At 46.4% G+C, this 9,590-nt stretch overlaps 1 long non-coding RNA gene across 1 annotated transcript in view; it reads left to right on the forward strand.

Annotated features, from left to right (window-relative positions):
• Positions 1-795: 795 nt before the first annotated feature.
• Positions 796-9,590, forward strand: part of LOC135108294 (uncharacterized) — a 16,005-nt gene continuing 7,210 nt past the window's right edge. Inside the window, exon 1 of the long non-coding RNA XR_010272200.1 lies at positions 796-2,947. This is a non-coding gene — a long non-coding RNA (uncharacterized LOC135108294). The remainder of the gene's footprint in view (positions 2,948-9,590) is intronic.

Consider the following 9,590-nt stretch of genomic DNA (forward strand, 5'->3'; position numbering starts at 1 on the left):
CCATTCCCTTCCTTCCAGGCCTCACCCAGTCCGTCCTTTCATCCTCTCTCCGCGTATTCACACTCGCCTGGTCCTATTTCATAAGCGATAAACTGACACACGCACACTCTCTCTCTCTCTCTCTCTCTCTCTCTCTCTCTCTCTCTCTCTCTCTCTCTCTCTCTCTCTCTCTGAAATTACGGTAAGCATTGTTATTAATTGCCACAAATTGATAGACGTTGCAAAAATACGGGACCGGGAACAAGAGCAGCAGACAGGAGAGAGAGAGAGAGAGAGAGAGAGAGAGAGAGAGAGAGAGAGAGAGAGAGAGAGATCTATAGGAGATGAATAAGATAAGTCTGGGTTGGTGATGGCATGAGTGTGGAGGGCGGCGCGCGGGGGAGGAGTTGCGTGCCTCCCACGATAATGCATGCCATAATTGACCCATTTCCTCGTCAGAAACAATGATAGAGGAGCAGCAGTGCAGGCGACGACCTCTCTGCTCTCAAACAGATTCCTCTCTCGCGTTCAAAACTGCTCGCTTTAGAAGTTATGCTGAACGTGTGTGTGTGTGTGTGTGTGTGTGTGTGTGTGTGTGTGTGTGTGTGTGTGTGTGTGTGTGTGTGTGTGCGTGCGTGCGCCGGAGTGACCTTGGACAATAGTTTGCTGGGTGGCCAAGTCACCCAGCACAGGTCACTTTTCACCCTATTGAAGTGGACACAAGAAAATTATAGCAGAGCAAAATTCTGAGTTTAGAAGTAGACGTTGATTACCGCAATGTGTGTGTGTGTGTGTGTGTGTGTGTGTGTGTGTGTGTGTCCACTGGGATGCACATCTGTGCTGGTTCGCACGTGCTTTGGTTTACACTTGAGAAAATATGCACATGGAGAAGTTCACATTTGAGGAGATTTACACGTGCCAAGATCTCAAAGCCCCAGAATTTATATGTGAAGTGAATTACATGGATGAGTACTTATATGTGCTAGAATTTGGTCATGCAGGAATTTACACTCAGGAGGATATACAGGTGTGGATATTTAAAGATTAACATGTATGGGTAGAAACTCATGTGATGTGCTGGACATACGTTGCCTTGTAACTGTGGGAATCAGTAAATTGACGAGTACCTCCAACAACCAGTGACCGGCTTGACTCACCTGCGAGAACAAAGATGTGCAGGTGTTAATGACCGGGAAGCGCCTATAATTACTGTAGTGATTCACTCTCTGACATTTGCGTTAATGAAGTAATGCCTGCAGAGAATCATTCCTGCCTTGTTGTGCTTCACCTCCTCTGACGACTCGTGATGATTCGCGGATGAATTATAGATGGAACAATTTGTGATTTATTGCGTCTTGACACTTCTGTGACTGATCTCATCCGCGAAGACACCAGTGTTTCACGTGTGATGAGTTCTGCAAGCTGAGGTTCAAATGTGGTGACTCATCGCAGCCCTGACTGGTGAAGTCGGCGATGACAAGAAAGCCGCCAACGTCAAACGGCATAATTGGGAGAAGTGGCGGCCGTGTCATGGCGGGGCATTAGTTCTGGTTATTACCACGTTATGGCCGCAGCTGCCTGCAGTGTAAACATATTGGTCCCCGCTTTCCCCCGCCCACAAACATACAACCAGTGGGGCTGCCATAACTAATATACCTTTCTTTCCACGTTCACTTGTAGCTTCTGTTGTATCGAGGGTATAATGGGCTTTTAGCTTCAACAGAGTTCAGTCAGATGGAAGCACGATGAGTAAAAAGAGGTGAACAGATCCCCAGTGCATGGCAATGTTGTGCTTATTTAGAATAAGATGACGTATCATGTGTTAGTCCTGTTTTAGCCTCAATATGATGATCTCCTTCCTTTTGCTATTTGCTAGGAGGAATTGCCCTTTAAGATAAAAAGGCGTTGAATAATGTCGAAGCCTTAGAAGTGGTATACTTGTGTCCTGCAGGTGAACATGTGTTTGTAAAAGAAAGTTGCTTAAGATTGTTATCGAACTGGTGACGTAGTGGTTGGGAAGGACGTTACTGTGTGTGTGTTCAATGAAGACAGTAAGACATTAGAAGATAACCGGTGACGAGGGCCGAGATGTGTGTGGCGGTCCGGTCAAAGGTGTACGTTATTCTCGACCTGTGGGGAGCACAAGCGGTGGCGAGCGGGAGTGGGTTGGCATGAGGGCAAGCGGACCGCGGCAGTGGACAGTGGGGCTTGGCTGCCGCTCGGTGGAAGCGTGCAGTGTCGGAGACATTGACGTCGCTCACAGCCCTCGTGGCTCTCGCACCATCACTACCGTCATCTCCGAAGAAACATATTTTTAAAAAAGTTCATTGATTACGTAGCGAAGGCTCCTCCCACCTGTCAATCAAGGTGCCACAGTCGCTCATTGATCAATTACTGTCGAGGCTCCGCCCGTGGGCGGGGCTTCCCCACTATCATCCTCACCACCACCAGCTCAGGCCGCGCTTCTTGGCGGTCTGGCCTCATTCTTAACCCAGGGCAGGCTGGTTTTGAAAACCAAGGTCTGCCGCCTACACGGTTGCCAGGTGTCCTGCCTGCATAACACTCAAATTTCATGTGATCCTGAAAGTCTAAGTAAAACACCAATAGTTGGCTCCGCCTCTCATGACGTCACGTAAGTCAGTAGCCAATCGGGAGACAGACCTCAATTTGATGTGATGGTCATGCTGTCACTTGCCACTCATACGCCACACTCACTGATGCCTTCGTGTTTGGTGTAAATGTGTACAAGGACTGTTCAGGCAGATAACTGGAACCACAGGGAGGGGACTCCATGATAACCAAAAGTTTTCCTTGCAGGGAGGGAGTGCGGGGCAACGTGGGGGCGCACCGCAGAGCTTGCCCCGGGGAAGGCAAACACGGAGCGGAACGCCCCTTCCCGCACTTGGCCACTAAAGAAAGAGAAGAAAAATATCGCATGTCGGAGCACAGCTGGACCTCGTTTACTCAGGTGAATAGCATTAATCAATTCTTACAGTGGCCTCAGGTAATCTAGGGGATAAGGAAATCCTGAAAAGCTCACCAGTACTGAAGCCAAACACCCCACACACTCCTTCCCACACACCTTGCTTGACACACGCAGTGCTGTGTTCATGTTATGGTAACTATTACCAATGTCTTCTTCCTTCCTCGTTCCTTTTTCTCTGAATTAATTTTTCTTTACTTCATTATACTCTTGTATATTCTGTACGTCTCTCTCTCTCTCTCTCTCTCTCTCTCTCTCTCTCTCTCTCTCTCTCTCTCTCTCTCTCTCTCTGCTACCAACGAGCGCGCACACACACACACACACACACACACACACACACACACACACACACACACATATATATATATATATATATATATATATATATATATATATATATATATATATATATATATATATATATATATATATATATATGTGTGTGTGCGTGTGTGTGTATGTACTCATAAATATTCTTCAGAAGTAACTATTGCCACATTAGGTAAGGCGGTAATATTTTACCAGTATGATCCTTCCTCATGAAAGCTTGTGTCCTCTCCGCCCATTATCCAAGCACTTCATCACCCAGTCACTGTGTTCCAGCTCGTGCACCGCCCAAGCGACCCATGGCTCTGTGGATCAGTGACGCGCTTTACAGGAACCCAGAATCGATTACACTGAGCGACAGAAATACTATATAACAAGGAGGACGAATAAGTAGCGAGGAATAAAGAGGAAGGGAAGGGAAAAGAAAAAAAAATAATTGAGAGCGCCACTGCTCTTTTGAAAGCTGAAAATGGTCACTGAAATGTAATTACGGTCTGCCTGCTAATTTATCTGTTATCATTAAGATTCCCTCCCACCTGTGCACGTTACGTGGTGTTGCCACACACACACACACACACACACACACACACACACACACACACACACACACACACACACACACACACACACACACACACACACACACACACACACACACACACACACACTTGTTCGCTCTCTCTCTCTCTCTCTCTCTCTCTCTCTCTCTCTCTCTCTCTCTCTCTCTCTCTCTCTCTCTCTCTCTCTTCCTCCAGTCCACCTACACTCACAAGTACAAATGCTAGCACATTTTTTCTGCATCCAGCTTATTTTCTTTATACACCACCTGTTCACACATACACACACACACACACACACACACACACACACACGGTAAGGAAGGCTTATGTATATTTATCTTTACATAATATACATGACTTCATAGATGCCAGCTTTTTTAATGGGACTGTACGGAAAGTTTTTGTAGAGTTACCAAAAAAAAAAAAAAAAAATGAAGACTACATCATGCAAAATGGTTTAAAGGGAAGAATCTCTCTCTCTCTCTCTCTCTCTCTCTCTCTCTCTCTCTCTCTCTCTCTCTCTCTCTCTCTCTCTCTCTCTCTCTCTCTGAAAATGTAAGTGGTAGACTACTCTGAAACATTCAGAATATGTGCCAGGAGTTTAAATGCTTTGCTCTCCATAGAACAATCTCGAAAGGCTGCAGAGGGAATCAGTCCAAATCTCTTAAGAATTTTTTTCATTTATTATGAAGAATCTTTATTAAACCATTCTAAAATTCGAACAACCTTGATCTCCTGCAACTTTTTCCTAAAGCCTGTTAAAATCATTCGAAATAAGAAGCCGAAACGTTTTTGAGTGTGTGGGATCACTGGAGAGACAGAGAGAGAGAGAGAGAGAGAGAGAGAGAGAGAGAGAGAGAGAGAGAGAGAGAGAGAGAGAGAGAGAGAGAGAGAGAGAGAGAGAGAGAGAGAGAGAGAGAGAGAGAGTTGTGGATGCTAGATGGAAATTTTACTGAAGTAGAGAAAGAAAGTGTTTCTGCAGATGATAATACAAAATGAAAACATGCGATTAAGGTAATCTGATGGATAATACTGACCGTTGATAAATATTAAGATTTTTCGAGACTAATACTGTATATGGATGAGGAAATGTCGAAGTGATTTATCTTCTCTGTGAATCTTGACCTGGTGGTCATACGAAGGAAAAATATTTATCACGTACCTTAAAAAGAACACACACACACACACACACACACACACACACACACGGACGTCAGTGGTGATGGTGGTGGTAGTGGTGGTGGTGGTGGTGGTGGAAGGCGAGGGAGGGAACCATAACTATCTTCACCACGGCAATGTTAGACTCCGGAGCAGATCAATCTTTTCACCATTTCCTGCTTGTCAAGTAACTTTTCCCGACGTACCGAATCGTGTGTGTGTGTGTGTGTGTGTGTGTGTGTGTGTGTGTGTGTGTGTGTGTGTGTATTATCGTCACTTTATTTATTACCCATTCCCTCTCTTTTTCCATTTCAATTACTTTCCTTTCTATTTTTTTTTTCTTCTTTTTCATGGTGCACAGTCTTTACTCATTCACCTAACCGTCTACGTTCACTTCCTTCTCACTTCTAATCTCTCTCTCTCTCTCTCTCTCTCTCTCTCTCTCTCTCTCTCTCTCTCTCTCTCTCTCTCTCTCCAGTATGTGACAATTCAGGCTTCAGTTTTCCCTCCCATCGTCAAGTGAAGGAGAAAGGAGGTGGCAGCGCGGGGCGGGTTCGCGAAGTGCCGAGCTGAATAATTTCTGACGAAACCATATATCATTAAGTCGAGGTGATGCTACCCTCTCAAGCCGCCTGATGGATGACCCCCAGCGGCACCCCGTAAAATATCTCCAAGTGGGAAAGGAAACAGCAAAAAAAATAATAAATAAATAGATAAAAGAGGAGAGGAATAAATAAAAGCATAAATATGATAGTATCCCATGAGCTGAGTCTTGGAAAATGTGACAATACTTAACGTAAATCCTTTCACTGCTAGATTAGTTTTCCCATAATAACTTTGGATTTTAAAGCATTTTTGTACCATAGTCTCTTGAAAAGACCAAATTAATTCGTTCTCTCTCTCTCTTCTCTCTGCCCATGTAAGCAGTTCTTTTTACAGTCCTCTGGTTGTTCACAAAAGACCGCAAGAGTACAAGGGTGTGAGGGATCAGGCGAAGGTGTTAAGAGGGAGGCGGCGTGTGCTTGCTTGGCTGGGTGAGTTGTGAGGACATTATTTTACCCTGGATGCGGGAAGACATCTGGAGGTCCTTGCTAGCGCGGCGGTGACCAGGAAGAGGGAATGATGTAGAGGCAGGATCGCTGTACGTCCCAAAGTGGAGGTGTGTCAAGAGTGATAAGGAAAGTATTGACCCTTTAGCGAGAAACATCATCATTACTGAAGAAATTGATGCACGCGGTATTATTCATTTTCGTCAATTTCTGTACCCCAGGAATTAGTGATGATTAATCTATCTTCCGCCAACGTGAGATTTAGGAGAGGATGGTCCACTGCTGAGGGGGTGGAGGGGTGGGAGCTGCCTTCAGCTGCCCTTCGCCCCCGCCACCTGCTGCTTGCTATACTCCCCCTTATAACACTACAAGTCTGATTCTCTCTCTCTCTCTCTCTCTCTCTCTCTCTCTCACACACACATGGGGTGAGAGAGAGAGAGAGAGAGAGAGAGAGAGAGAGAGAGAGAGAGAGCGAGAGAGAGATGAGAGAGAGAGAGAGAGAGAGAGAAAGGCGCCAAAAGATGGGGCCTGCACTACTACTACCACCATCACCACCACCCCAATAACTCCTGCAGATCTTTCCTTGCTCCCTCTTTACATACGGAGTCTCGCGAGTCTCCACCGAAGCCGATAAATTACACGTTTGCCCCAGACTGATTACGAGGTCTATCGGGCGTCTGCTGTAAATCCCGAGAGCAGTGGTGAGGGCGGGGCGGTGCTGCAGCTAGGCTATTATATGTGTCCACCCCGGTCTCGACCCTCCCTTTGCCTTCCTCTCAACCTTTACCCTACCTACCTACATACCCCCCCCTCCTCCCTTGCCTCCCTGGTCTCTCTTCCTCCTTGTTCTCGGTCATCTTGTTCTCGCTCTCATTTTTCCCTCGTTTTCTTTCTTTGCATCTTTTTTTCTGTTTCCCTTTTTGGAGTTAGTCTTCCTTCCCATGTAGTCATGTTTACGTGCCTGAGATTAGTGAAGCTGATCGGAAATAACACTGTCAGCACGAGTGGATCTGTTTGTTGCTCCTGTGTCTCTTGCACTGCCGTCTCTTCCCCAGTCTCGATTGTGTCAGTCATTGCAGACACGTGGCGCATCTTCGCCCTGTGCCCATTTGCAGTTCACGAGTTCTTGCTGGCAACAGACAAATGAAAATCTTTTAAAGGCTCGTGACACTGGTTTCAAATTTAGCATCATGAATCTTTCAACCTGCATGTACGATTTTGAATTGTATTGACTCTGTACTGAAGTTTCTCTCTCTCTCTCTCTCTCTCTCTCTCTCTCTCTCTCTCTCTCTCTCTCTCTCTCTCTCTCTCTCTCTCTCTCTCAGTATACGTCTCTGTTTCTGAGCTACTCTGCCTATATTCAGCAACCCCTGCTTCTCTCCATATATCACCGCTATTATTACAGTCCAGGGTGACCGTGCGGTAAACTCAGCTCACCAGAGTGGATTTATTACCTGAACACCTACAGAACTTCCTGCTACCTGTCTCGCTATATATTTCGTCTTGATCTGGCGTCACCTCGCCCTCGCCCACCCGCTCCTCATTTTAGGTTGCACTTCCTTTCCACGCCTCACTTCTGTTTCTTGAGCGTAGCATGAACTTGGAGTAACAGTTTGCCAGCGCGCTGATTGGGAACAGTCTTTAAATCAGTAAGTAACGAACAGTTTCCTATTGTTAATTTCTTAATGTAGAGTTTGTCCTGTTCTGTGTTCTTAGATGAAACGTTTCCGTGTTATTATTTGATGTAATTATTTATGGGGCAAAGTGCTCGTCTCCACAGACTGTGACTTTGTAGATCCGACACACACACACACACACACACACACACACACACACACACACACACACACACACACACACACACAGAGAGAGAGAGAGAGAGAGAGAGAGAGGAGAGAGAGAGAGAGAGAGAGAGAGAGAGAGAGAGAGAGAGAGAGAGAGAGAGAGAGAGAGAGAGAGAGGAGAGAGAGAGAGAGAGAGAAATAATGAGTGAGTGCGCGGGGCTTGAAGTCCTGAGTACCTGGCATCGGGTGTTGCGTAGTGCCTCTGGTTCTCACACTGGCGCCTGCTTGAGCCTTTCGTACTTAGAGAAACTGTACTGTCGTCAAAAGTGAGTGTTCCTGCGTTGTGGAGGGTGTGGGCGGTGCAGGGAGTGTCCTGAGGGGCAGTACCACATGGTAGCCCACTCTCCCGTCCTCCCCCTTGCAGCCATTTGCCTTTGGTACAACAAGATGCCAACCCTCGTCGAGTAACACAGGAGTATCATCCTTGTAGTGAATGGGAAAAAGAGCCGAAATTCCCCCTCGACAGACTCCCGAGTTGAACGCCTTCCTGGATGGCGGAGTTCATTTATCAGCATGACAAGCGCAGCCCGCTCACCGCTAACCCTTCCCGCTGGTCCTCTCGTCCTGCCGCCTGCTGAGGGTTGTGGTCACCGTCCCGTCCTGGGACGGTGAGGCGCCCGCCGCGGTAAGATGGGCACCAGTCCTGTTACGAGATCCTTCATTAATCGTCTTGCAAGCGGCAAAGAGAAGTTGGACGCACAAGTAAATAGTAATCCAGCGGAAGTGTAATTGATGGTCCGTTTCTTGAAGCAAATATCATCATAATGGTGGATGAAGTCAGGATTAAGAAAACAATTCAGAACTGACGATGACAACGGCAGTTTTTGAGAGCGTTGAGTTGGCGACAGGTGTTACAGTTTACTGCAGCGACAACCTTACCCGTCCCTTACTACTCTCGATAACTGTCACGGTTTTTATATGAGAGTGCTCACCATCTACACCAATCCCAGCCTTACACAGGGAGTCAGTCCCTCATGTCACGAAAAACGTCACCAAAACCAATGGAAAACTTCACCACCACTAGCTATTAAAGGAGGTATTTAGCGAGATCGGAGCTCGTTGGCTTTCTGACTGCGTGAAATGAAAATGTAACACTTCCGCTTCTTCTCACGTTGTATTTCCTTGTATATTATATTGTCTTGGAGTTTAGGGATTGTTTTCACTAATGAATTCCAGTTAATTCTCAGTCACCTGTATACACACACACACACACACACACACACACACACACACACACACACACACACACACACACACACACACACACACACACACAAAAGTATACATTTGAAAAAAAAAATGGAAAATATTAGCAAACAAATCTAGGCTTCTCAGTGTTCAAGCTGCTTGAAGGAACGATACAAATCAGTCCAGTTCTAATCACGGCACACATCAGCGCAAGGGACTTGAACGCTTGACCATAGTGTTCTGTCCCATACTCCCCGCTCTCCCCTCCCTCTTTCCCCCCCCCCTCTCTCTCTCTCTCTCTCTCTCTCTCTCTCTCTCTCTCTCTCTCTCTCTCTCTCTCTCTCTCTCTCTCTCTCTCTCTCTCTCTCTCTCTCTCACTGCTTCTTGCTTCAACACACCCACACAGCCAAAAACACACACAGTGCCACACGCCCCTCCCCCCCTATCTCTCTCTCTCTCTCTCTCTCTCTCTCTCTCTCTCTCTCTCTCTCTCTCTCTCTCT

This window comes from Scylla paramamosain, chromosome 17, assembly GCF_035594125.1.
Source record: "Scylla paramamosain isolate STU-SP2022 chromosome 17, ASM3559412v1, whole genome shotgun sequence".
NCBI lineage: Eukaryota > Metazoa > Arthropoda > Malacostraca > Decapoda > Portunidae > Scylla > Scylla paramamosain.